The following is a 24,820-nucleotide window of genomic DNA, read 5'->3' on the forward strand; positions in this document are numbered from 1 at the left end:
GTTGGTTTTCTTACCACCTGCCGCAAGCCCAGTTATGCCTTTCAGGGCTTGGACACTGAGGCAGTCATTGTGATGGAAGTTAAAGTCTGCCTTGCTTCCTCGGGATTCTTCCAAGGGATGCTCAACATGGATGAACAGTGCAAAAACAAAATTACCTGGAAAAACTCAGCAGGTCTGGCAGCATCGGCGGAGAAGAAATGAGTTGATGTTTCGAGTCCTCATGACCCTTCAACAGAACTAGGTGAATCCCAGGAAGGGTTGAAATATAAGCTGGTTTAAGGTGGGGTGGGGGGAGAGGGAGAGAAATGGAGGGGGGTGGTGTGGTTGTAGGCAAAAGCAGTGATAGAAGCAGATCATCAAAAGATGTCACAGACGGCAGAACAAAAGAACACATAGGTGTCGAATGTGGTGATATTACCTAATAGGTGCTAATTAAGAATGGATGGTAGGGCACTCAAGGTATAGCTCTAATGGGGGTGGGAGAGCATAAAAGATTTAAAAATATTTAAAAATAATGGAAATAGGAGGGAAAAAGAAAAATCTATAATTTATTGAAAAAAAAACAAAAGGAAGGATGAACACTGCTTCGTTAAGTGGTAATCAGTAGAAGGTTTCCCTGCCCATGTTTGACTTGATGCCATGAGACTTCACGGGGTCAATGTTGGGAACTCCCAAGTTCACTCCCAACAGCGTACTACTGTGTTGCCACCTCTGGTGGGTCTGTCCTACCAATGGGACAGGAGATACCCAGGGATGTAGTAGTAGAGAAGTGTCGGGTTATTGCCAATGGTATAATTCTGTGACCGTGACTACGTTAGGCTGAAGCCTCCTTCTAGGCAGTCTTCTGCCTTAACAAATAGTGCAATTGTTTTTGAACCAATGAATGTAATGGATATTTTATTTGAATAAACTGAACATTGCTCGATGCCTCAGGAGGAGCTTAATTAGTTTGCTTTTCCTAAAGAGAGAAGACTTCACATGGCAATACATTATATTTCAATAGCTGGCAGCAAACTCACAGTTCACCTTCTGTCAGGACACACACATAAACAAATACCCAACATGCAGAGCACTGATTTCATTTTACACCCACGACAATGTCCAAACTTGTTGTAAAGTTCAACACCTCCTGTTGAGTCAAGAAAACAAAAGCACCATGGAGCTCATTCCAATCTCCTGCACTGCTCTAATGAGCATAAAAATCACATGTGATTTTTGAATCACAATATCTCAATTGCATGGGCCTTGCCATGGTTAATATCGGACAGAAAAGGTAGCAGTGGGACAAATCTAAGTTCAGTTAATTTTTTTTTTGCCCTTTTCCTCCCTCTCAGGAGCCATTGATTGTTCATTGAGTGGGCACAGTACCATTGTTGGCCTTGCTACAGTACCTCATCCAAGTTCTTAAGTCGGATGGTGAATATCAGCAGGGCATTTGATCAAAGTGTATCAGAGCAAAATCTGATTTTCCCTCCTCTAATGTCCGCACATACTTTTTTGTCAGAGGCCAGTGGATGGCAAGAATTGCGTAGGGAATCTGGCAAACTCTTCTCTCCTTTTCTAGCCTGGATTTAGCCTAGAATACTGTGTATGGTTACCCACTACACAGCCCTGACCAAAGCATGTCTATATGGCTCACTGATGCAATAATCTATTTGGCTGCCAGAAATACCTTTTTTATTGCAATTCTGATTCCAAGATCTTGGGTGAGGTAAATTGTGCATTTACAGATTGTTAGTGCTTGACCAGTTAAGATCCAAGTAAATTTAAACAAATTCAATTGGCAGTGTTGGCCATGGCTCTCCTGTTACAGTCCATTGGGATCATTCTACATCTTTAATGAAGGATAATGTAAGACCTTTGACAATGATGCAGGTAATGTAAAGTGTGTGGCGAAATCTAATGCCTGCCAAGTAAATGGTTTAAAAATTAAACTTGACAGTTTCTTTGTTAAATTGTTGAATAGCTAACTTTGTCCACAGATACTTTGTTGAATGATTTTTAACTGCTTGATAATTGCAGCACTGTAAAACACTCCATACAGCAGTTTCAAGTGTAGCATATGCGCTCACTAGGAGAGCCTTTGGTATTACATTACCCCACATACTGTATGTCTAAATGAAATGATTGCGTAGGTTAAGAAAACTCTGGAAGTTGTTTCATTTTCTTAGCCATCTTGCTCCTGTGCTCGAGAACGGTCCCTAAATCCCTCTGTTGCATTAACTAATTCTGCTCATTTTCAGTCATCTCAATTTAACTCTGCTATCACACCTTCGGTTACCTCCCTTCATCTTCACGTACTGCTGCTCGGTGTATTGTTGACGCAACTGATTCAGTGTAAAAGTGATTTAGGATGAGATAGTGCCTTGCATAGTCTTGATTATATTGATAATCGGATCTAACTGGCAGGTCTACTCTATGCCCAAGGCCAATAGAAGAAAAGTCTCAGTTGTACAAGCATCAAAATCAAGCAATTAAAATAATTTGTACCTTTTTCATATAGTGTCTTTGTCATAGCATTGAAGCACCTTCCAGTGCTTTGCATAATGAATTAGTATGGTACATAGACAAGCTTGGTAGCTGTTCTGTGCCAGAAACTTCCCTCAAACAGTGATGAGTTGAATAATCAGCAATTCTGTTTCATGTTGTTTACAGCACAGAAACTGATTTCCTGGTGGGACTGATAGAGGTCCTGGAAAGATTCTGTAATCTACCTGGCTGAATCCAGAACAGTTGATTACCTCTCACATATAATTTCCCTGAATTGTGTCTAATGTTCCCTTAACTTTCAACACTACCTCATCTTCCTGGACAATCTGTTGTATGTGTTCACCACCCTGAACTTGAAGTTGTTTAATACGAGTTAAATACTGTGGGTGCTGAAACTGGGAATACTCAGCAGGCTGGCAGCATCTATGGAGAGAGTAACACCACTAACATTTCAGGTCTATGATTTTTCAGTACTGAAATATTAACTCTCTTTCTCTGATGCCTGACCTGCTGAGTATTTCCAACATTTTGTTTGCTCAACAAAAGGTTTACTGAATGCCACAGTTCTAGAACTTGTGGCGTGCTCAAATTGGTTACTGTGATTAAATTTATCTACTTATTCATCATCATTATTGTGTGCTTTATCCAAAAGCAGTTCTTTGGTTCATTGTAGTCCTCCATAGCTCTCTATCCTATCTAGTCCTCTTTTCATTTGCCAATAACTACCTTCTATTTTCAAGCCATCCAACATTAATATTTTCTTTCCTCTTCTTCCCTTTCCTTGAAATATTCCCTCCATAACATCTCCTACAAGTCTATCTCCCCTTTAAAATGTGTCCAACCCAGTTTCTCTACATTTTCCTCATGTTCAACAAATTTCTTTATTCATTCATTCACTTTCCACGTTTCATCATTTATTTTTTCTGTCCAGCAGATCCTTTCCATTCTCCTCCAAACCCACATTTGAAAGCTAATTAGCAAATTGGTTTCCTCTTTGTGAAAGGTCCACATCTCACATCTCCAAAGCAAGCTCTTTACAAATCACTTTTTGAGTTGCTTATTCAGCTTTCTGGTTAGTGATCATCTCTTCTTGCCAAATATGGCCTTTCCCATCACTATCCTTGTTCTTATTTCTTTGCTGCATCTTCCATCTTGCAGATATTATGCTGTCTAAATACTTGAATTTTTTCTTCTATGAATACATGAATATTAGTAATTTTGAGATATGCATCACTTTCATCCAGAAGTTCATGCGTGCTGATACTAGCCTATCGATTAATTTTTGTCATCCTTCTTCTGTGCTTGCTTACAAGTGCTTCGTCATCTGCAAATCTAACTGATGTCATTCATTTTCCATGCCCCACATCGCCCTCACCCACCCACCAAATCTTGACACCAAATTCTCTGCCTTTAAACCCTTCTTTGATCGTGTTTTCTGCATAGACATTGAAGAGAACAGGAATAAACAGTACCCTTGTCAAACTCCTCTTCCAATTACTCGTTGTTACAACTCCCCCTTTGGCTACTCTCTCTGTTGCTGTTTGTTCCATGTTTGTTCCACAGTAATGCTAAACAAGGAAGCTGTCTATTGAGTCCAGTGAAATGCGATTCGGATTGATGAATGTGAAACTAAAGGGACAACCAATGGACATTACAATCGTTGAAGTACCGAACTTATAAGAAATCTATATCTTTCTATTCCCCAACTTGAATCTCAGGCTTGTTTAACTTCTTTCATAGCCCAAATGCCTTGAGATAGATATTGCATTAATTATCCATTTGTGTACTTCCTTCAATCCCTGTATGTCCTTACAATTCCAGGTGCCGTGTACAGACCCTTGCTTAATGGAGTAATTCTTTAGAAGATGAACTGAATGTGGAGCTGGCAGGAACTGGAGTGCCCCTCTCAACCTTTTTTTCAAGATAATGAAAGCCATTTTTTCCCCTACCCTCTTCATTCTGATCCCTGGTTGTTCCCTTCCTCATGTGCCTGACGGCACTGTTAGTAACTCAGCAGCCTGAACTATAACAGTTCTGTCGAAGGGTCATGAGGACTCGAAATGTCAACTCTTTTCTTCTCTGCCGATGCTGCCAGACCTGCTGAGTTTTTCCAGGTAATTCTGTTTTTGTTTTGGATTTCCAGCATCCGCAGTTTTTTTGTTTTTTGTTTTAACCATGTTTCACCTGGCAAGCTGCCTCTTGCTCTCTGCTTGTCACCAGCTGTGGGGAAATGAGACCTAAGGCCCAATAACGGGTCCCTTTTGATCTCACTATCTGGGTGCAGAGACTGTACCTTGCACTCCACATGTACAAAAAACTGAGCATGCTCAAATTTCTGGGCCCGTGTATCCTGGAATTGACCACTGTATTATAAGTCACTTTTTTATACTGTTATATATTTTAAAAATGTTCAGAGACCCTCATGCCTTGATTATTTTACAAATGTTCTCATCCGTATCTTTTAAGTCTCTCCATGGCCTAATCCCTATCTGTCTAACCTTTTCCAGACCTACCACCCTTGAAGATCTCTACATTTCTCCAATTCTGGACCTTTGGTCATCCGTAATTTTAACTGCTGCACTCTGGCAGTGTCTTCAGCTGACTAACTCCCAAGCTCTGGAATTCTTTCCAAAATCTCTTGACCCCTCTCCCATCCTTAATGACACTGCTTAAAACTTACTTCTTGTGTCCATATACATGGCTCAATGTCAAGTTTGATTATGCTCCTGTGAAGTCCCTTAGGAAATTTTATTATGTTACAGGTATTGTATAAATGCTAATTGTAGCAACAACACTAACATGAAGTCTACAATGACGAAATGGCCATTTGGACTATCCAGCCCATTATTGTCTGGTGAACTTCTTGTACCAGCTAGTGATTGCCTTTTTTTTTGTTATGGAATCCAAAGTTCACTTTGCCAGGCGGAGGGAATAAATTCAAACACTGATTAGTTAAATGTGGGAAAAGTATGCAGAGATTCATTCGTCTATTCAAATCATTTTGAAACAAGGCACTGATTTATTTTTTGCTAACCTCTGGATACTCACTGAGTTCGTATTGGGTGGGCTAAGAATAACTAGAATCTACCTAAACCTAAGGTCTGAGGCAGTTTATCAGGATTGGCTTGGGTAAATATTACAGTGTTTTATCTTTAGGAGATATCTCCAGAGATTCCTATTCCTCCTTAGCATGATCATTTTTTATGGTCAGAAAACATCCCCAGTTCTAATCTTGTAATAACTAACTACCTGTATCAGCTAACCTTTGGGCATAACTGTAAAATGTGGTTTATATCTATTGGAAGTGATGTTGTGTTTATCTGATCTCATGCAACAAAAGAAGTACAGCCAATTGTCTGCTGTACGTCTGTCTAATCAATTTACAGGAATGAGTGTTTCTGTTAACCACCCCTTAAATGGGACCAGTGTACCTTCACCTGTGATGAGTGAAGCACTATTACTGATTTTACCAGACTAGATCACTGCAATTAATCCCTGCTGATATCTGTGAGCTATGTTAAGCTGTTGGTTGGATCTGAGTTGTTATCATCAGCATGGGTGTTCATTATGTAATAAGTAGCCCATCTGACAGGACATTGAGCAGGTACCAAGGTGAGGCAAAACAAAGTATTCATTTACTGGATAAAAGTGAAATACTGTTAATTCTGGAAATCTGAAAAAAAAAACCAGAAAATGTTGGAAAAACTCAGCAGGTCTGGCAGTGTTTATGGAGAGAGAAACAAGAGTTAACGTTTTGAATCCGTATGGCTCTTCAGAACACAAGCTTAATCGCATTAAATTTAAATGTAGTTGCCCAAAGCAATGCTAGTGTTGTGTTATCTTTAGTTCAGTGTGTGGCACTCTTGCCTCTTAGTCACAAGGCCCATGGCTTCATATTCCACTTGAGTAGACTTGCCTACTGACTGTAGGCTGGCACTGTATTGCAGTACTGAGGCTGCTGCACTGTCAGAGATGCCGTTCTTCAGGTGAGACTGAGGTTGATGCAAAAGGTTCCATGGAGCTTTTTGAAGAGCAGGGATGTCCTCCCCAGTGTGCTGGCCAATATTTATCCCTCAACAAATAGTACTGAAATGGGTGATCTGGTTATTTATTTCATTGTTGTTTATGGGAACAAGTGGCAGCCATGATTCCCGTATTGCAACAGAGAGAACACTTGAAAATTATCTGTAAAATTCTTTAGAATGCCCCGAAATCATGAAAAGCACTATATAAATGCAAGCCTTTTTCTTACAGCATCTTTTTCAGTTTTGAATTGTATGATGAGAGACTGAAAGTCCCAGAAGGGCCAAAATTGCTTTGCTCCATTAGTATTCTAATAAGTTGCTTTTTCAGTTAAGCGGATCAAACACTTGGTGTGGAGAATCCCTTGGCCAGAGCTAGAAGTAAAAACTAACTTTCTGCTACATTCTGAAAGCTAGCTGTTCCGTGAGCATGCTGACAACTGGAGGGTATGAATTTCTCTGCATTTTCTACTAGCCATGTACCCACATTGTGTGGCCAGGAGTGATCTGATGGATCAGTTCCTTCCAGGCCCCCACTAACTTGACTTTTGAGCAGCCTAAGGACAGCATTCCTCCCCAGTTCTGCAGCTTTGAGGCACCTAGTCTCTGCTCTGTTCCTCACCGCAACAAAAAATAAATGCTTTTTTTTTACCTCTGGACACCCCAAAGCACAGAGGGGCACCACAAACAACATGAAAATAAATGATCATCTATCTTGGGTAGTTGGTTGAGGGATAAATGCTGGCCAGGATCCTGGGAGAAACTCCTTTCTCTCTCTTCGAATAGTCTCATAGGATCTCAGCTGTTCACTCAAGAGGGCAGACAAAGCCTCAGATTTGCATCTTATTGGAAAGATATCATCACTGATACTTGAGTACTCCCTCGGTACTGCAGTGGATTGCCAGCCTTGATTATGTGCTCATGTCTTTGGAATGAGACTTGAAAGTGTTTCAGATGGCAGGAAATTAAATTTAGAGGAGGACTTTTTTGCAATTATCACAGAATCTCACAGTGCAGAAGAGGACCTTCAGCCCATCAAATCTGCACTGACATGTGACAAACACCTGACCTACCTACCTAATCCTTTGTTCCTCAGAACTTCCTAGTGCCATGTCATTCATTGAATACTTCCTTGTCAAATTACTCCTTCCAAAGTTCACCTCACACTTTTCAGGGTTAAATTCCATCTGCCACTTATCTGCCCATTTGACCATCCTGTCTATATCTTCCTGTAGCCCAAGACACTCAACCTCACTGTTAGCCACCCAGCCATCTTTGTGTCATCCTCAAACTTACTAATCCTACCCCCCACATAGTCATCTATGTTGTTAATATAAATGACGAATAATAGGGGACCCAGCACAGATCCCTGTGGTACGCCACTGGACACTGGCTTCCAATCACTAAAGCATCCTTCTGTCATCACCCTCTGTCTCCTACAACTAAGTCAATTTTGAATCCACCTTATCAAATTAACCTCTATTCCATGTGCATTTGCTTTCTTTGTAAGTCTCCCGTGTTGGACTTTGTCAAAGGCTTTGCTGAAATCCATATAAACTACATCAACTGCACTACCCTCATCTACATACCTGGTCACCTCCTCAAGAAATTCAATCCAATTTGTTAGGTATGACCTCCCTCTGACAAAGCCATGCTGGCTATCCCTGATCAAGCCTTGCCTCTCCATGTGGAGATAGATTCTCTCCATCAGAAATTTCTCCAAGTGTTTCCCTACCACTGACGTGAGACTCACTGGCCTTTAAGTTTCCTGGCTTCTCTCTACAACTCTTCTTAAATTGTGGAACCACATTAGCTGTTCTCCAGTCCTCTGGCACCTCCCCTGTGGCCAGAGAGGAATTAAAAATTTGGGTCAGAGCCCCTGCGACCTCCTCCCTTGCCTCCCTCAGCAGTCTGGGACACAGCTCATCCGGACCTGGATATTTGTCCACTTTTAAGCCTGCCAACACCTCCAGTACCTTGTCACTCCCTATATAAATTTGCTCAAGAACCTCGCGGTCTCTCTCCCCAATCAATAACTTCATCCTCATTCTCTTAACATTGAGTAACTTGACAGTAGATCTGTGGTAATTCTACTGTTGACAGTACTGTTCCATATAATTTTTAATTCATTCGTGGGATGTGGGCATCAATAGCTTGGCCAGCATTTATTGCCCATCTCTAACTGCTCTGGAGAAGGTACTGGTGTGGAGATGGTGGCATCGTGGTATTGTCACTGCACTGGTAATCCAGAGATGCAGGGTCATGTTCTGGGGTCCTGGATTCAGTTTTTTTTTAAATCTGGAATTAAAAGTCTAATGATGACCATGAAAGCATTGCCGATTGTCATAACAAGCCACCTGGTTCACTAATGTCCTTTAGGAAAGAAAATCTGTTATCCGTACCTGATCTGGCCTTTATGTGACTCCAGACCCACAAGAAATGTGTTTGATTGCATGCCCTCTAAAATGGCTCAGCAAGCCACTCAGTTCTGAAGAGTAATTAGGGATGGGCAATAAATTTTGGCCCAGCCAGTGATGCCCACATCCCATGAATGAGTTTAAAAAAAAAACTGCTGCAGTTCATGTGCTTTTAGGGAGGGTGTTCCAGGATTTTGACTGAAAATGGCTGATTTTCTGGAGGTCTGACTGTGTGACAGATTCATGGGGTTTGCATGTTTGTGATTTTTCCCTGCAGTTGAGAGCTTAGAACAGGATTCTCTCCCTTTTAGCAATTGGGATTATGTTCTTGGGCTTCATTGAGTAGGAAGCGATGTAAATGGGAAGTTATGATAACTATACGCAGAAATTATTAGTCTTTGAATATTTTACACAACATGAATCTGAAGTAACGGAACTGGTTCTGCTTTTGGCTATTTTTCTTATGCCTCCTGTGAACCATGGGACATCTTGCACTGATATGGTACCTGTAACTTGTCAAGTTACGGTTAGTTTAGAATTTGCATATTTCTTGGTGCTTGGGTTGACAAATGCACTGTATTTTGCAACAGACTAGCCAGGAAGGTGTTATGTTCAACAAGACAATAATGCTATTGTTTTGCGCAGTGTTGGGGCTAAGGAGGAAGAGGGAAATTACCCAGGATGCTTAATTATGATGATGACGTTTCTTCTAGTGGATTTGTGTGTGGCTCTTGGGTGGGAGGCTCAATTTCAAGTGTGGAATTCCCACATTCGGTTAACTTGTCAACATTCATTGTCTTATCTTTTCACTGCAGAATTTATCAAAGAAGTAATTAATTTAACTGGCTATAAAGTGCTTTGGAATATCCTGTGGGTTTGAAAGGCACTATATAAATTCAAGTTTGTCTTTTTCCCTTAAAGTCCATTCAGATGTTAAAGGACTTCAGATGTTGAAAAAGAGGTCCAAACATAAATCAATTTCCAAGGGAAGAGAGAATTGAAGTGACAGAATGTTTTTTGTTCTCTTCAATTTATTTTCCTGATGTTTGTTTTCTATTTTAAATATTATATAAATTGTGCAATATAATATAGCATATTGATTCTGCTGTGTTCCCGACTAAGCTTTTAAAGGGTACTAATTTGTTAAATGAAGATGTGATACCAAGGAATGCATGAGTAGAGTATAACTCCAAAAAAAAAGCTGAAGAAACCAGATCTGTGCACCTAGCCTGAAGATATCAAAAATGCTGTTGACTAAATATGTTTTTTTCCATTATGCTTCAAAGTGCTGGGTTGCTCTATGAAGTATCTAGAAACTCAAATTTCATAGGCTATGATCTAATGCTAAGATACTTTGTGCTTCATTTCAACTGGTGATGAAACCTTTTATTCCTCTGTTCCTTGTTCCCAATTATCTTACAACACAATTTTTTGACATTGCAATAACAGTGCAGCCAAACTATTTTGTTCTGGCAAGGGAAAAAGGCGTTTTCCATTTTCAAATGCAAAACATTGTTATTTCTACTTCATTATATTTGAAATGTAACAGATGTCCTGTGTTGTGTCCATGCTCCACCCAAATGTATTTAATTCCCTAAGCACATTTGCACAGAATCCAGCCCACTACCTTTACACTGGTATCTGGAGCTGTATTCCATAAACAAGACCTGACCAGCTGCAACCTATTGTCTGCTAGGACAAAGGATCCCATAACCTTCCTTTTCAAGTCTTAATGGTTCGAACATTTAACAATCTCGGGGACACGGACAAATGGACACAAACCCTTTGTCAAAGCCAGGACAGAGGTGGGAGTCATGTGACATGACCCCCTAGCTGGTGAAACCAGTTACATTGCCTTGCTGTACTGTAAAGTTCAGTCTGCCAATTTATCATCTACAAGCAGCAGCACAGAAAAGAGGTCCTACCCAGGTTTAAATACGTCTCCCCATCTATACTGTTTCTACAAGAACCTCTATACCATCGCCTACAAGACTGATTGATTCATCTCTGCGTGTTCATCTCATCATGGAAGTCAACTCTACTGGAAAAGTGAATTATACAGTAGCAGTTTTCAACCTGCTGACCCCTTTGAAGGAATACCTTATTGGACTTTAATCCTGGATTCTGGACTCATGTGAAATAATAATTCTCTTATCTGTGGTCTTTGCCTTTATCTATCCTTCTTTACTGTATGAATGCACAGGGAGCTATGTAACAACACCCCGTGCCCCCACCCCCACCCTCAACATTGTGTGTGGAAATTAACTACTGCTTTGAGTTCATTCTATCATGAGTTTGCTGTGGGGCTATTAATAGAGATTGGATCATGCCAGAACTGAGGGGTTGGGAAATATGCCATTGCTTATAAAGGGGGAAATCAAAATCAAAACACCTTTCTTTTTATGAGTGGGTAGTGAGAGGAGTATTCAGGGCTGTTTAAATTATTTCTTCCCCCTGTCTGTAACAAAGAACTATTTCATGGTTCTTTTCATAGAAGTAATAAAGCATAAAGTGATAAAATGTGAAAAATAAAGTAGATAAATATTTGAATATGGAAACATTTTAATAGAGTATAGGTGGTGAATATCCTGCAGACTCCCTTTTCTTTGTTTAGCTTGTTGGCAAATACTTCTGATCAAACCTGCTGGAAATGGTTCTCTCTCTTTCTCTCTGAATGACAACAGGCACGTAACCCAGCCCTTTAATTATTTTGTATACCTTTAGTGGGTTGTTTTTAAATTCACACAGCTCTGGATAAACTCATCTCTTTAAGCTGATATACTGATTTTAAACCTCTTAGTGCTATAAACAATTACAGCTTAAAACAATTGAATTGGGCGCTGAAATTAGTTGGTGAACTTGCATCAGCATTTGTTGATTATTTACCACAAGATTGGTTGAACCTTGAAAGAGTTTCAAATACACCATTACATTTTTTAAATTCATCCTTCTCATGGGAAGTGGGCACACTGACAAAGCCAGAATTTGTTGCCCATTCCTAATTGCCCTTGAACTGAATGACTTGCTGCTAGGCCATTTCAGAAGGCATTTACAAATCAATAACCTTACTGAGGATCTGAGTTGAATTTATGGCAGATCAGGTAAGGATGGCAGATTTCCTTCCCCAAAGGGACATTAGTGACCCAGATAAGGTTTTAAAACAATTGATGATATGGTCACCATTATGGAGACTAGCGTTCAATTCCAGGTATTATTAACTGAATTTCCACCAGCTGTCAAGGTGGGATTTGAACCATGTCCCAAAGCATTAGCCTGGGTCTCTGAATTGCTAGTTCAGTGATATTACCCCTATACTACCATCTCCCAACATTGTGTGTACCTTTCTCGTCTCCATTTTTTAGGCTATCCTGTTGATTCCATAAGATCATAAGACATAGGAGCAGAAGTACGCCATTTGGTCCATCGAGCCTGCTCCGCCCACCATTCAATGAAATCATGGCTGATCTGCTAATCCTCAACTATACTCTCCTGTCTTTTCCCCCATAACCCTTGAGTCCCTTACTGATTAAAAATCTATCTATCTCAGCCTTGAATATACTTAACAACTCAGCTTCTACAGCCCTCTGTGATAAAGGATTCCACAGATTAACTACCCTCTGAGAGATGGAATTGTTCCTCACCTTAGTCTGAGATTATGTCCTCTGGTCCTAGACTCTCCCACAAAGGGAAACCTCTCAGCATCTACCCTGTCAAGCCCCTGAAGAATCTTGTATGTTTCAATAAGGTCATCTCTCATTCTTCTAAACTCCAATGAGTACAGGCCCAACCTACTCAACCTCTCCTCATAAGAAAATTCCTACATACCTGGGATCAATCTAGTGAACCTTCTCTGGACTGCCTCCAATATCAGTACATATTTCCTTAGATAAGGGGACCAGAGCTGTTCACAGTATTCGAGGTGTGGTCTAACTACTTTGAATAGTTTTAGCAAGACTTCCCTATTTTTATACTCCATTCCCTTTGAAATAAAGGCCAGCATTCCATTTGCCTTCCCTATTACCTGTTGAACTTGTATGATAGCTTTTTGCGATTCATGCACGAAGACCCCTAAATCCCACTGTGCTGCAGATTTTTGCAGTCTCTCCATTTAAGAAATATTCAGCTCCACAATTCTTCCTGTCAAAGTGCACACACTGTCATTATATTTGATCTGCCAAGTTTTTGCCCACTCACTTAACCTGTCTATATCCCTCTGCAGTCTCTGTGTCAACCCTCACCACTTGCTTTCCCACCTATTTTTGTGTCATCTGCAAACTTGGCGACAGTACATTCATTTCCCTCATCCAAGTCATTAATATATATTGTAGATAATTGTGGCCCCAGCGCTGATCCCCATGGCAATCCATTAGTTACAGGCTGTCATCCTCAAAATGTCCCCCTTATCCCAACTCTATCTTCTATTAGCTAGCCTGTATTCATGCTAATATGCTACCCCCAGCACCATGGGCTCTTATTTTATTAAGTAGCCTTATGTGCAGTACCTTATCAAACACCTTTTGGAAATCCAAATATATTACATCTGCTGGTTCCCCTCATCTATCCTGCTTGTTGCCTCCTCCAAAGAATTCTAATAAATTTGTCAGGCATGATTTACCCTACATGAAGCCATGCCGACTCTGCTTGATTATATTATGTATATCTAAATGCTCTGCTAATTATACATCTTTTGTAATAGACTCCAACATTTTCCTAATGATGGATGTAAAGCTAACTGGCCTATAGTTACTTATTCTTTTTGCCTCCCTCCCTTTTTGAATAAGGGTGTTATATTGGCAGCTTTCCAATCTTCTGGGAATGCTCTGGAATCTAAGGATTGTTGGAAGATTACTACCCGTGCATCCACTCTCTCTGTAGCTAGTGAGTTATTGTAGTTCTGATCAGAAAGCTCCTAATTTGCTGTGTTAACTGATCTTGGTTGTGGCGGCAATTGGGAGCATGTGTGCTGAGTGTCCCAGATTGAAATGGAGTTTGCGGAGGGGAAATGGTAATGAAATCAGTGAGGTTTCCAGCTCTTGACTCCACTTCCACCGGGAGAGTACTTTGCAAGACATTGTGTGGCTGCAGATGAGCAAGTACAAGAATTTATAAATGCCCAGTTATTCCTGCTCTGCGAGGCTCCTGGCCAGAGTGTTCCTGATGTTTGTACAAGGTTCAGTGCAGGCCATTGAAATGAAAATCATGTGCTGAATGTTATGAGCAGATGAGTGGGCAGAACCAAAGAATGACTCTGATGAGAAGCAGGCATTGTTGACCTGTTGAGTGTACATGGTGCTCTGTATCATTCTAAACTGTTATATAAATGAAGCATATATTTTGTTCATTTAATTGGAATGGAGCAGAATGACTGCTGCAAAAATTAGTTCAGTTGCATTAAAGGGAGGGGTTGAAGGTAGATGAAGGTGTCACCTTTCACTCACGGGATGTGGGCTTCATTGGCTGGACCAGCCTTTATTGCCCATCCCAAGGGCAACTAGTAATGGGTAATAAATGCTGGCCTAGCCAGCGAATCCCACATCCAATGAATGAATAAAAAAATAACATTTCATGAGCTTACCTTGTTTACTTATGAAACTTGTGAAAGTCCCTTGTCACTTCTAAACTCCACTTAGAAATTTAACAGCTGAAAGGTCAAGTCCTTACATATCTTAAAATATAAATTTCAAACCCTATTTACTTGTAAATCGACTTCACCAGAGCCTCTCATTACAAATGCATGTTTACTAACTTCCCCCAATTTAATTAATCATGCGCACACGCACACACACTTCTTTACAGAATACCACCATGTTCCCAGAAATATTTTAAAAATCCATCTTCACACACGGCTTAAAAGAATGAGTTTTTTTTAAAAAAAATCTTGTTCTCAGCTTCGTTCAAATAGCATAAGTAAGATACCTTGATTACAATTCCACCTCTCCTATCTTTCTCCCTTCACACACCCCTGTCTCCCTCTTTGTCATTCCTTTGTTTAGATACAGCATCGCTATTTCCCAGGCCAATCTGCTCTCCTTACTGACAGTGCTCTGTTTCATTATGATGACTTGTTTTAAATAACACCTCTTTAAAGTGTTTTGCAATATTCAGGAAAATGTTCCATGGATGCGGCCTGAATTACATTAAGAATAAAAGGGGAGGCTGTGACACAGATGGTGGGAGTGCAGCATCACCCAATTGCTGACCTTTAGAAACCGATCAGAAGTGATCTTGTTTGTTGGTGTTATACTGCTGCACAACACCAATGAGAACTCAATCACAAGTTTAGAGGCTGACTTCATAGAATATTATAGCACAGAAAACAGCCAATAATGGGGTACAAAGTTTTCATTGCAGGGAAATATCTGGTCACTATATTCATATACATAATAAAACAGAAAATGCTGGTAAAACTGAGCAAGTCTGGCAGCATCTGTGGAGGGAGAAACCAGAGTCGACGTTTTGAGTCCATATGACCCTTCTTCAGAGGCTCTAAAGGTTCTCTTTAGCTCAGAAGTGTCATACAGACTCAATATTAACTGTGCTTCTCTCTTCACAGATGCTGCCAGACCTGCATTTTTTCTGTTTTTATTTCAGATTTCTAGCATCCGCAATATTTTGCTTTCATATTCATAATGTCGCTTAGGGCTACTTATAGTACACCTCTTTTCACCCCATTCATCCTTTACTTGCTTGGCTATGGATAGGTAGTCACAGCACATGGGACGATATGTATTGATAGTGTTCTCCTAAGTTCCCCAGTGCAAATAAAATGGTTCTACTGAAATAGTAGTTCCACAGTTGTTTTTCCTAATAAGAGTTTGCAGCACAGAAATAGGTTATTGGGCCCTACAGCTCCAAGCTGGTAATCATACTCTGCGTAAGCCTCTACCCATCCCTCTTCAATTCACCCTGTTGGCATATCCTTCTATTCCATTCCCCTTTGGAGCTTACCTAGCTTCCCCTTTAAATATATATTTTCTTTTGAGAAAGTATTTTATATCTACCTAATAGAAGCCTTCAGTGCTATGCGTAGACTTGCTCCTTCACTCTTTGGGACAACTTGTTGCAGCATCCTAAAGAAATAAAGGGGTGTAAGGAAAAAAACTGAGGTGAATTGACCTAATCAGAAATTCACACTTGCTCTTTGGAGGAAATTTTTAGATTCCCCCTCTCACCATCTGATGGCAGCGATCTTCAACTTGCACTATTAGCTTAATTTTAATTTTTTTAATTATTAACCCCTTTCAAAAACTGGATTTGCGTGGTGGTAATCAGATGCGTGTAAAAGTTCAGATAAGTCAACTGACCTAAATCTCTGGGCAAAAGAAAGACCAGCAACTGTTACTTGTTGCTCATTGAATCCCACTGGACAGTGCATGTTTCAGGGCCACACTTTTCTTCTTTCGTGGGATATGGGCATCGCTGGCAAGTTCGTTTGTTGCCTGTCCCTGATTGCCCTTGAACTAAGTGGCTTGCTCAGCCATTTCAGAGGGCAGTTAAGAGTCAACCAAAATGCTGTGGGTCTGGAATCACATATAGGCCAAACCAGGTAAGGACAGTAGATTTCCTTCCCTAAAAGGAGTTAGTGAACCAGATGGGTTTTTATGACAGTTGTCACAGTCACCATTACTGAGATTAGCTTTATATTCCAGATTTATTAATTTCACCAGCTGCCATGCTGGGATTTGAACCCATGTCCCCAGCGGATTAGCCTGGGTCTCCATTATCAATCCAGTGACATTAACACTGCACCATTGTCTCCCCTCAAGATTGGGCTTTGCTTCAATGAACAACCTGTCTTCTTGCACGCTGCCTTAATGTTGGACAGCCCTTTGAATATCCATTTCCATAAGCTGCTCAAAGGCTGATTGTGTCTTTCGAAATGTATACAGCAGAAATCACCCTCTTCGGGAGGGATGGTTTAATGGAGAAAAGATTCAAGGAGCACAGTTTTAAGTTGTACTGCCAAACTCTAAACCACAAAGGGTATTTCTTAACTGTCAGCAACTAATATAGTGGCACTATTCAGACCAGATTGCATCTGGTTATTAGTAGAGCTGCTCAAAGTTTCTCCCGAAAGGATTCTTATGCCAGCTTATCTAAGACATTAGGAAAGCAAGATCCTTCATTCGTCACATCTTTCACATGCTGGAATGTGTCTCTATACCTCACAGCCAAAGACTTATTTTTGAAATGCATCTCAGTTGTTATGTAGGCAAATAGTGCAGCCAGTATCTAGTGCAGCAAGATCCCGCCAGGAAAATAAGATTAATGACCATCTTGAAGGAAGGACTGTTGACCAGGAGAGCACCTTGCTCTTCTATCAAAGAAATGCCATGAATCTTTAATATCCACCTCAACAAATAGGATCTTAGCACCCCTGAAAATAACCTTGGTATCACACTACAGGTCCAGATTTTGTGTTGAAGTTGGAGAGTGAAGCTTGAAAATTTGACTTGAAGGAAGAAATGTCACATCTGAACCAAGCTGCCATTGACACCATAAGCCCCTTGAAGTCATTTAAGGTAAAGCATTTAAGAAGGAGCTATTGAACTGCTTTTGCAAAGATAGTTCATGCTTCTCTGTCTCTGTCCCCTTGGGGACAGTTTTTATGAAATAACTTGAATCAGCTGCAAGAACAGAGAGATTATCCTAATTTACATTTAAGTGTAATTAAATTCTCCCTGAGAGTTTAATTTAACATTTACTTTCAGGCGCTGTTTTATAATTACATGAACTTTCGAGCAAGAAAATTGTATTTAGCACATGGAGCCTGTTAAATCCACAGATCATTTGGTCATGGTGTATTGGAAACTGAGTAAATGAGATGAACTTGCTGATTTGTGAAAACTATTGACCAAGTGTGTTGAAAATGTAATGAGATGTATTTTGATTTTTGTTTTCCCTCTTGTTCCACTTAAGTTTTATTTCTGTAAATCCTGCTGTGCCAGGGTTAAAACGTTTCTGAACACTCTACAACCTTGTGCACTGTGCCATTGCTAAAGCATATTTTTTCCCCTTGGTGACATTTGGACAGCCTCTCACTCTTCCTTCTAAACAATTTCTTCCAAGACCATCCACTCTGCTTAATACCCTTTTTCCCTTTTCCTTCCATTACCGTTTTTCTGCCTGCTCTTTCTACATATGCCCATCGCTTCCCAACAAACCAGCCCTCATCACCTGCACTTCGTTACACTTCTACTAAACTATTGAATCCCACCTCTCCCTTTATGTCCTTGTCACAGCAATATTGTGTTAAAATAAATTTCATGCCCATGCTTTCAAGTTGATCCATTGATCTTGACCCTGCCTTACCTTAGTGATTACCTCCTGACTTACATTACAGTGTGTACTCTACACACCTCTGCCCCTGCTCTGCCATTAATGGATAATCATTCTACAATACTTCTGGATTCTGAAGGAAAAGAAAGACTTGTGTTTCTGCAGCATCTTTCACAACCTCTAGTTGTCCGAAAGTGCTCAATCAATGAGAGATTTTTAATGGAGTTACTGTGTTCTTTTCACCTTTCCACATTTTGTTCTCCTTTCAAAAAACCTCAATAAAATCACCTCCAGCTGTATTTCCTGTTCCAATTCCTTGTATATCCATCTCTTTTTTTTCTTTTTCCTCCATGCTCAGTCTCCATGTATCACTTTGTTATTTATTTTAGAACTTTGGAATGCCTTCTTCAAGATATAAACGCTGCTACTTGTAATGTTGTAAACTCTGCTTATCTGCTGGTCATTAATCCAAGTCTAAACACTTTGTTTTCTTATTTGCTTTCTAAGCTGTTCATGGATCTTCCTGCAAATGGAAAAGGGTTTCCAGTGGTGTTCCACAGGGCTTAGTGTTGGGGCCCTTGCTGTTTGTTGTATATCTTAATGATTTAGACTTAAATGTGAGAGGCATGATTGGGAAATTTGCAGGTGACACTAAAAATTGGCCATGTAGTTGATGTGAAGAGAATAGCTGTCAATTCCAGAATGAGATCAATGGTTTGGCTGAATGGGCGGAGAAGTGACCTAATTGAGGTGAACAAAATTGAGAGGCCTAGATAGGGTAGACAGGAATGACTTGTTTTTCCACCCACGGTCGTTGACAGGGCCCTCAGCCGTGTCCGGCCCATCTCCCGCGCATCGCCCTCACGCCTTCTCCTCCCTCCCAGAAACATGATAGGGTCCCCCTTGTCCTCACTTATCACCCCACCAGCCTCCGCATTCAAAGGATCATCCTCCGCCATTTCCGCCAACTCCAGCATGATGCCACCACCAAACACATCTTCCCTTCACCCCCCTTATCGGCATTCCGTAGGGATCGCTCCCTCCGAGACACCCTGGTCCACTCCTCCATCACCCCCTACTCCTCAACCCCCTCCTATGGCACCACCCCATGCCCACGCAAAAGATGCAACACCTGCCCCTTCACTTCCTCTCTCCTCACCGTCCAAGGACCCAAACACTCCTTTCAAGTGAAGCAGCATTTCACTTGCATTTCCCCCAACTTAGTCTACTGCATTCGTTGCTCCCAATGTGGTCTCCTCTACATTGGAGAGACCAAACGTAAACTGGGCGACCGCTTTGCAGAACACCTGCGGTCTGTCCGCAAGAATGACCCAAACCTCCCTGTCGCTTGCCATTTTAACACTCCACCCTGCTCTCTTGCCCACATGTCTGTCCTTGGCTTGCTGCATTGTTCCAGTGAAGCCCAACGCAAACTGGAGGAACAACACCTCATCTTCCGACTAGGGACTTTACAGCCTTCCAGACTGAATATTGAATTCAACAACTTTAGGTCGTGAGCTCCATCCCCACCCCCTTTCTGTTTCCCCCTTCCTTTTTTTTTCCAATAAATTATAAAGATTTTCCTTTTCCCACCTATTTCCATTATATAAAAAAAAACCCCACTAGAGCTATACCTTGAGTGCCCTACCATCCATTCTTAAATAGCACATTCGTTTAGATAATATCACCAACTTTAACTTTAACACCTATGTGTTCTATTGTACTATTATCGTTGACATCTTTTGATGATCTGCTTCTATCACTGCTTGTTTGTCCCTACAACCACACCCCCCCTCCACCTCTCTGTCTCTCTATCTCTCCGTCCCCCACACACACACCTTAAACCAGCTTATATTTCAACTCTTTCTTGGACTCGAACTCAAGTTCTGTCGAAGGGTCATGAGGACTCGAAACGTCAACTCTTTTCTTCTCCGCCGATGCTGCCAGACCTGCTGAGTTTTTCCAGGTAATTCTGTTTTTGTTTTGGATTTCCAGCATCCGCAGTTTTTTTGTTTTTATGACTTGTTTTTCCCTAGCTGAGGGGTCAGTTACCAGGGGCCATAGATTTAAGATCATTGGCAGAATGATTATAAGGGACATGAGGAAAAATCTTTTCACCCAGAGGGTGTTGGGCTTTTGGAATTCACTGCCTAAGCTGGTGGTTGAGGCTAAAACACTGAATTCATTTACAAGGTACCTGGATCTGCATCTGAAGTGTTGTAACCTGCAAGGCTACAGACCAGGTGCTGGGACGTGGGATTAAAATAAGTGGTTAGTTTTTTTTCCTCTCTTCAGCCTGCATAGGCACAATGGGTTGAATGGCCTCTTTCTGCACCATAACCTTTGTGGCTTTATGGTTTTTATGGTTCAGTGTGTGGTATTGGCAATTTACAGCTCTCTAACTGCATAAATTATTCCTTTATACCTCAAGATTTGTAGATGTTTATGCATTGCCCTTAGGCTTTCTTATGTTGTAGTTTAAACTCAAATGAGTCCAACTATTTGTTTTTGTTGCAGGGATTTAAATATCAAAAAAGAAACTTGTTTTCATGTGCTAATGATACCTGATCACAATAGAATTGAGGGCTGTTCTTAAATTCTGGAACATTATATCTGATGGCATGCTGCAAAGTTAAGTTCTAAAAAAAGGAGGAAGCGGATAATGTATTAATTAATAATAATATTGTGATGCTTGCGTCTTGCCAAAACTCGTGCACCTGCAAGGCAAGTGTCATTATTGTGTTTCTCACAATATGATAGCAGGCAGGCATGTCTGACTCATTTGTTCACAAGTGTAGAAATGTTTTGCTGTTATTTAGTTCTTATTTTCAAATTTTTGTTTTCTACTGAAAGTATTGATCCCTTCCTTGATATACATCTACTTGGGTTGATTGTCCTTCAACATCTACACCAAGAAACAAATACAATGACTTGGGCCTGATGAAGGGCGTGCAGAGGTACTCTTTGCAGTCTTTACAGGTTCCACAAAGAGCTCATACTTTTTGAAAAAAAGTACCACTTCATTTGTGGTTGATGGTGGCTGATGCAGGAATGTTAGGATATAGAGAACTCTCTGACCTCTTAAAATAATGCAGAAGCTCGTACATGTGGCAATGCTGCATTCCTTGTGCATTGCACTCGTAATCGTGGATTGTGCTTCGGGTTTGAACTTGCAACTTTCTGACTATTTCAGGGGCAGCCCAAACAAGGTAGAGCCGATTTCCAGGATGATAGTTTTTATTCTGGGAAGTAGTGGCTAGGAATAGCCAGCAAGAGTAATGGCCAAACTGTTTTTCCTTTTAATGTATTGACAATTTTACCATCCTAACACCAGTCCACCTGGGAGCTCACTCAGCACTGACTGCAAATGAAAGATGGGGACTTGTTAGTCAGTAGCTCAAGTAATTTCTGGATAAATTTGCCAAGTCTCATTGGTGTTTGTAATCATTGTCCTGCAAAGAGGTATGATGGTATTAGTCTACTGAAAAGTTGTGCTGCCACAACCATATTATTATGCTGTAGGTAGTGTCCCACTGATTAAAAATCTATTACGAAGAGTGTGACAAAAGTATAATAATTTTCATAATATTGTTCTGGTTTGTTGTGCAGTAGGTTTATGGGGTTAAGTAAAGTTTGGTCTGTGTGTGATTTAATTACAGTAGACTGCAAGCTTTAAATCATCAAAAGAAGCTAGGTGCAAAACTTGCTAATGAGTAAACATTGACACTGGCTTAGCATGTAAAGTTTGAAGGTAATTTGCATTTTTAGATAAGTGAAGGGAGATTTGGATTTCAAAGCAATCTTCATCTGTTTACAACTAGCCAGATAAGCAAGGCTAAAGAATGTGTTCATTTTTCCCAAAGGTTGCTGGCAATATATAATGGCAACGTGAAAGTTTTTATTTTATCGGAAGATACAGTTTCAAAGACATATGGAACAATAGAATTTACATATTTAAAAAGAGAGAAAAATATGTAAAGGAGAATGAAAGGCTTATGTGTCAGAAGGCACGTAAAATTTAACAGGAGTGTGTGAAATTGCCTTAATGAAACCTCCAGCACTTATGACGAACCTTAAGTTGGGGAAAAGCCATTTGAAATTCCACTGTCCAGGGTATTGTGTTAACTTGCTAAGTTTGTTTTAAATCTAAAATCTATTTTTGAACATTGCCTTAAAGGGAGTGTAACTAGGGGTCATGTTAATTAGGAATTTTAGGAGTTATTATAATAACTGTAGTCTTATGTATGTGCTTGACACCTTTTATTTTGTTAATAAATATTTAACTTTTTTAAAATCTCTAAAGGTCTTGGACTTAATACTTCTGAATTCAGTGCACACATCTCGTAATAAATACAAATTACAAAACCATCGTGATGGCGTAACCAAGTTTCTCTCATGGATTTGGTCCACCTGGCACACATCATTTGCCATGTCAGCGTGCTAGAAATGAGATTTATTAAAAATGTTAGTGAGCTGAAGGCACCTATTGGTACAAGTTAACTGGAAAGTGTGTAGTCGGACAAAATGAATAGGAAAGAGAGGCTATTGGCAAAATGATGAGCTTATTAAGTAGATACATTAAGTATTGGTAATAGTAAAAGCAAATAATGCCTGTTCATCTGGACCCCAGAAATATTCAGCGGGTCACGATATTACATCAAATTTATAGCTCAGAAAGGCCATTTGGCCCAACTGGTCTATGCCAACATTTATGCTTCACACAACCTTACTCCTGATTCAATTAATTTGGCTATCATCAGCATTATCTTCTGTTCCTTTTTCGATTCATGTACTTTGCCAGCTGTCCCTTTTAAATGGTTCTTTGCTCTTAACTTCAGCTTTTCCATGTGGTAGCAAGTTCCACATTCTAACCAGCATCTGGGCAGAATAGAAATTCAAAAAGTAGCAAACTGAGATTGATACTCTGTTTTCATATCAGTATCAACACCATGTTGCATGCTGCAAATATTGAAAGCAGCAGTTCAACAACAACAATGCATTAATATGACATCTTTTTAACAAAGAAAAATATCCTAAGGCGAATCCCAGGATTAAATCTGACAGCATTGCGGCAAGGAAATATTGGGAGGGGTCACAAAAAACTTGGTCAAAGAATATTAAGGATGTTCCAGTACAATGAAAAGGAGGCGATGGGGCACAGATGTTTAATGAGCAAATCCCAGAGCTGAGACAGATGAAGGATGGATTAAGTTCTAACTATCTGCACTTTTTTGTTATGTAGAAGTTGATTTATAATTGAGCAAGTCATAAAAGACAAACCACATTGTTACTTAAAGAATCTTGGGATACAGACTAGTTGATGGTATCATTGGGCCAAAATAAAACTTTGTAGTATTTGTACCCCTGTAATGACCAAAAAAACAGCATTAGTATCTGGGCAGAACAAGAAGCATAGAATATTCTAAAAATAAGTGTGTGGTTGAAGTGAAAATATAAGTAACACTGAGGTATTAATTGTTAATAACAGGAAAAATAATTTATAGAGAAACTGGAGCCCTTGGACAACAGATATCAATGTGATTTAACCCCAAGTAAAGCAATCAATACAATTGGAATAGGAAAACTACCATATTTGTTACCTGCTGCATAGGGGATACCAGCTTAAAATGGGATGTAATATTCTGGAATGAGAAACTAGAGGAGGTAATCAAAGTAAATACTAGAAATAGGAAACAAGTTACATATTTAGCGAAACGGGATTTAAAATATGGTAAGGGCATGTAGGTGGATATGAAGAATTCAGGTCTGCTACAGATATCTAATTGGTTCCAGTGATGTCAGCAACACCCTTGAGGGGATTGAATGCTTCCTTAAGGAGGTTGACTCCGGCGTCTACGAGTGTGATTATGGGAGCTGGGAGTATATTCGTGAAACCATCTTTTTGTTCCTCACCAAGTGACCTGCTTGGGTAAGATGGTAGCGTAATAATAATGTCACTGGACTAGTAATCCAAAGGCCCTGATTAATGTGCTGGGGACACAGGTTCAAATCCCACCACGGCAGGTAATAAATCTGGATTTGAAAGCTAGTCTCAGTAATGGTGACTGTGAAACTATTTTCGATTTATTATAAAAATCTATCTGGTTCACTCGTGCCCATCAAGGAAGGAAATCTGCTGTCCTTACTTGGCCTGGCCTACATGTGACTCCAGACTCATAGCAATGTGGTTGACTCTCAACTGCCCTCTGTAATGGCCTAGCAAACCATTCGGTTCAAGGGAAATTAGGGATGGGCAACAAATGCTGACTTTGCTCACGACACCCACATGCCATGAAAGAATAAAGAAAATCTCTTGGGTCAACTAGGCTAATGCTAGGTCATAAAAAATTTGGTTTGTGAAAGTGGGGTAAGTGTGCAACGTTGTTTACATGTGCTTCAACTTTGACAATTGAGGATAGGTATAATAATCAATGTTTTACACCTGAAGACAATATTTTAAATTAAACAGAATAAGGTGAAACCGTTGGTGGTTGCTGTGTTATTACTGATGCTGGCATTTTGTTGGATTTGAGGCGATGTATTAATAGCCTCACTCAAAGCACATAGCACAATATTAAATTCAACTGACTTAAGTGGAAAATAAAGCTCATT

The 24,820-nt window shown here is 40.2% G+C and overlaps 1 protein-coding gene across 4 annotated transcripts in view; it reads left to right on the plus strand.

Annotated features, from left to right (window-relative positions):
* Window positions 1-24,820, plus strand: part of atp8b1 (ATPase phospholipid transporting 8B1) — a 162,808-nt gene that overhangs the window by 13,417 nt on the left and 124,571 nt on the right. The window contains exon 1 of one of the 4 annotated variants that reach the window (XM_041215243.1): window positions 17,400-17,451. The exons of the other annotated variants lie outside the window; for them this stretch is intronic. The gene's annotated coding sequence lies outside the window, so the exon portion shown is untranslated. Of the gene's footprint in view, window positions 1-17,399; window positions 17,452-24,820 lie in introns of those variants that run through there. 4 annotated transcript variants of the gene reach the window in all.

This window comes from Carcharodon carcharias, chromosome 1 (assembly GCF_017639515.1).
Source record: "Carcharodon carcharias isolate sCarCar2 chromosome 1, sCarCar2.pri, whole genome shotgun sequence".
Taxonomy (NCBI): Eukaryota; Metazoa; Chordata; class Chondrichthyes; order Lamniformes; family Lamnidae; genus Carcharodon; species Carcharodon carcharias.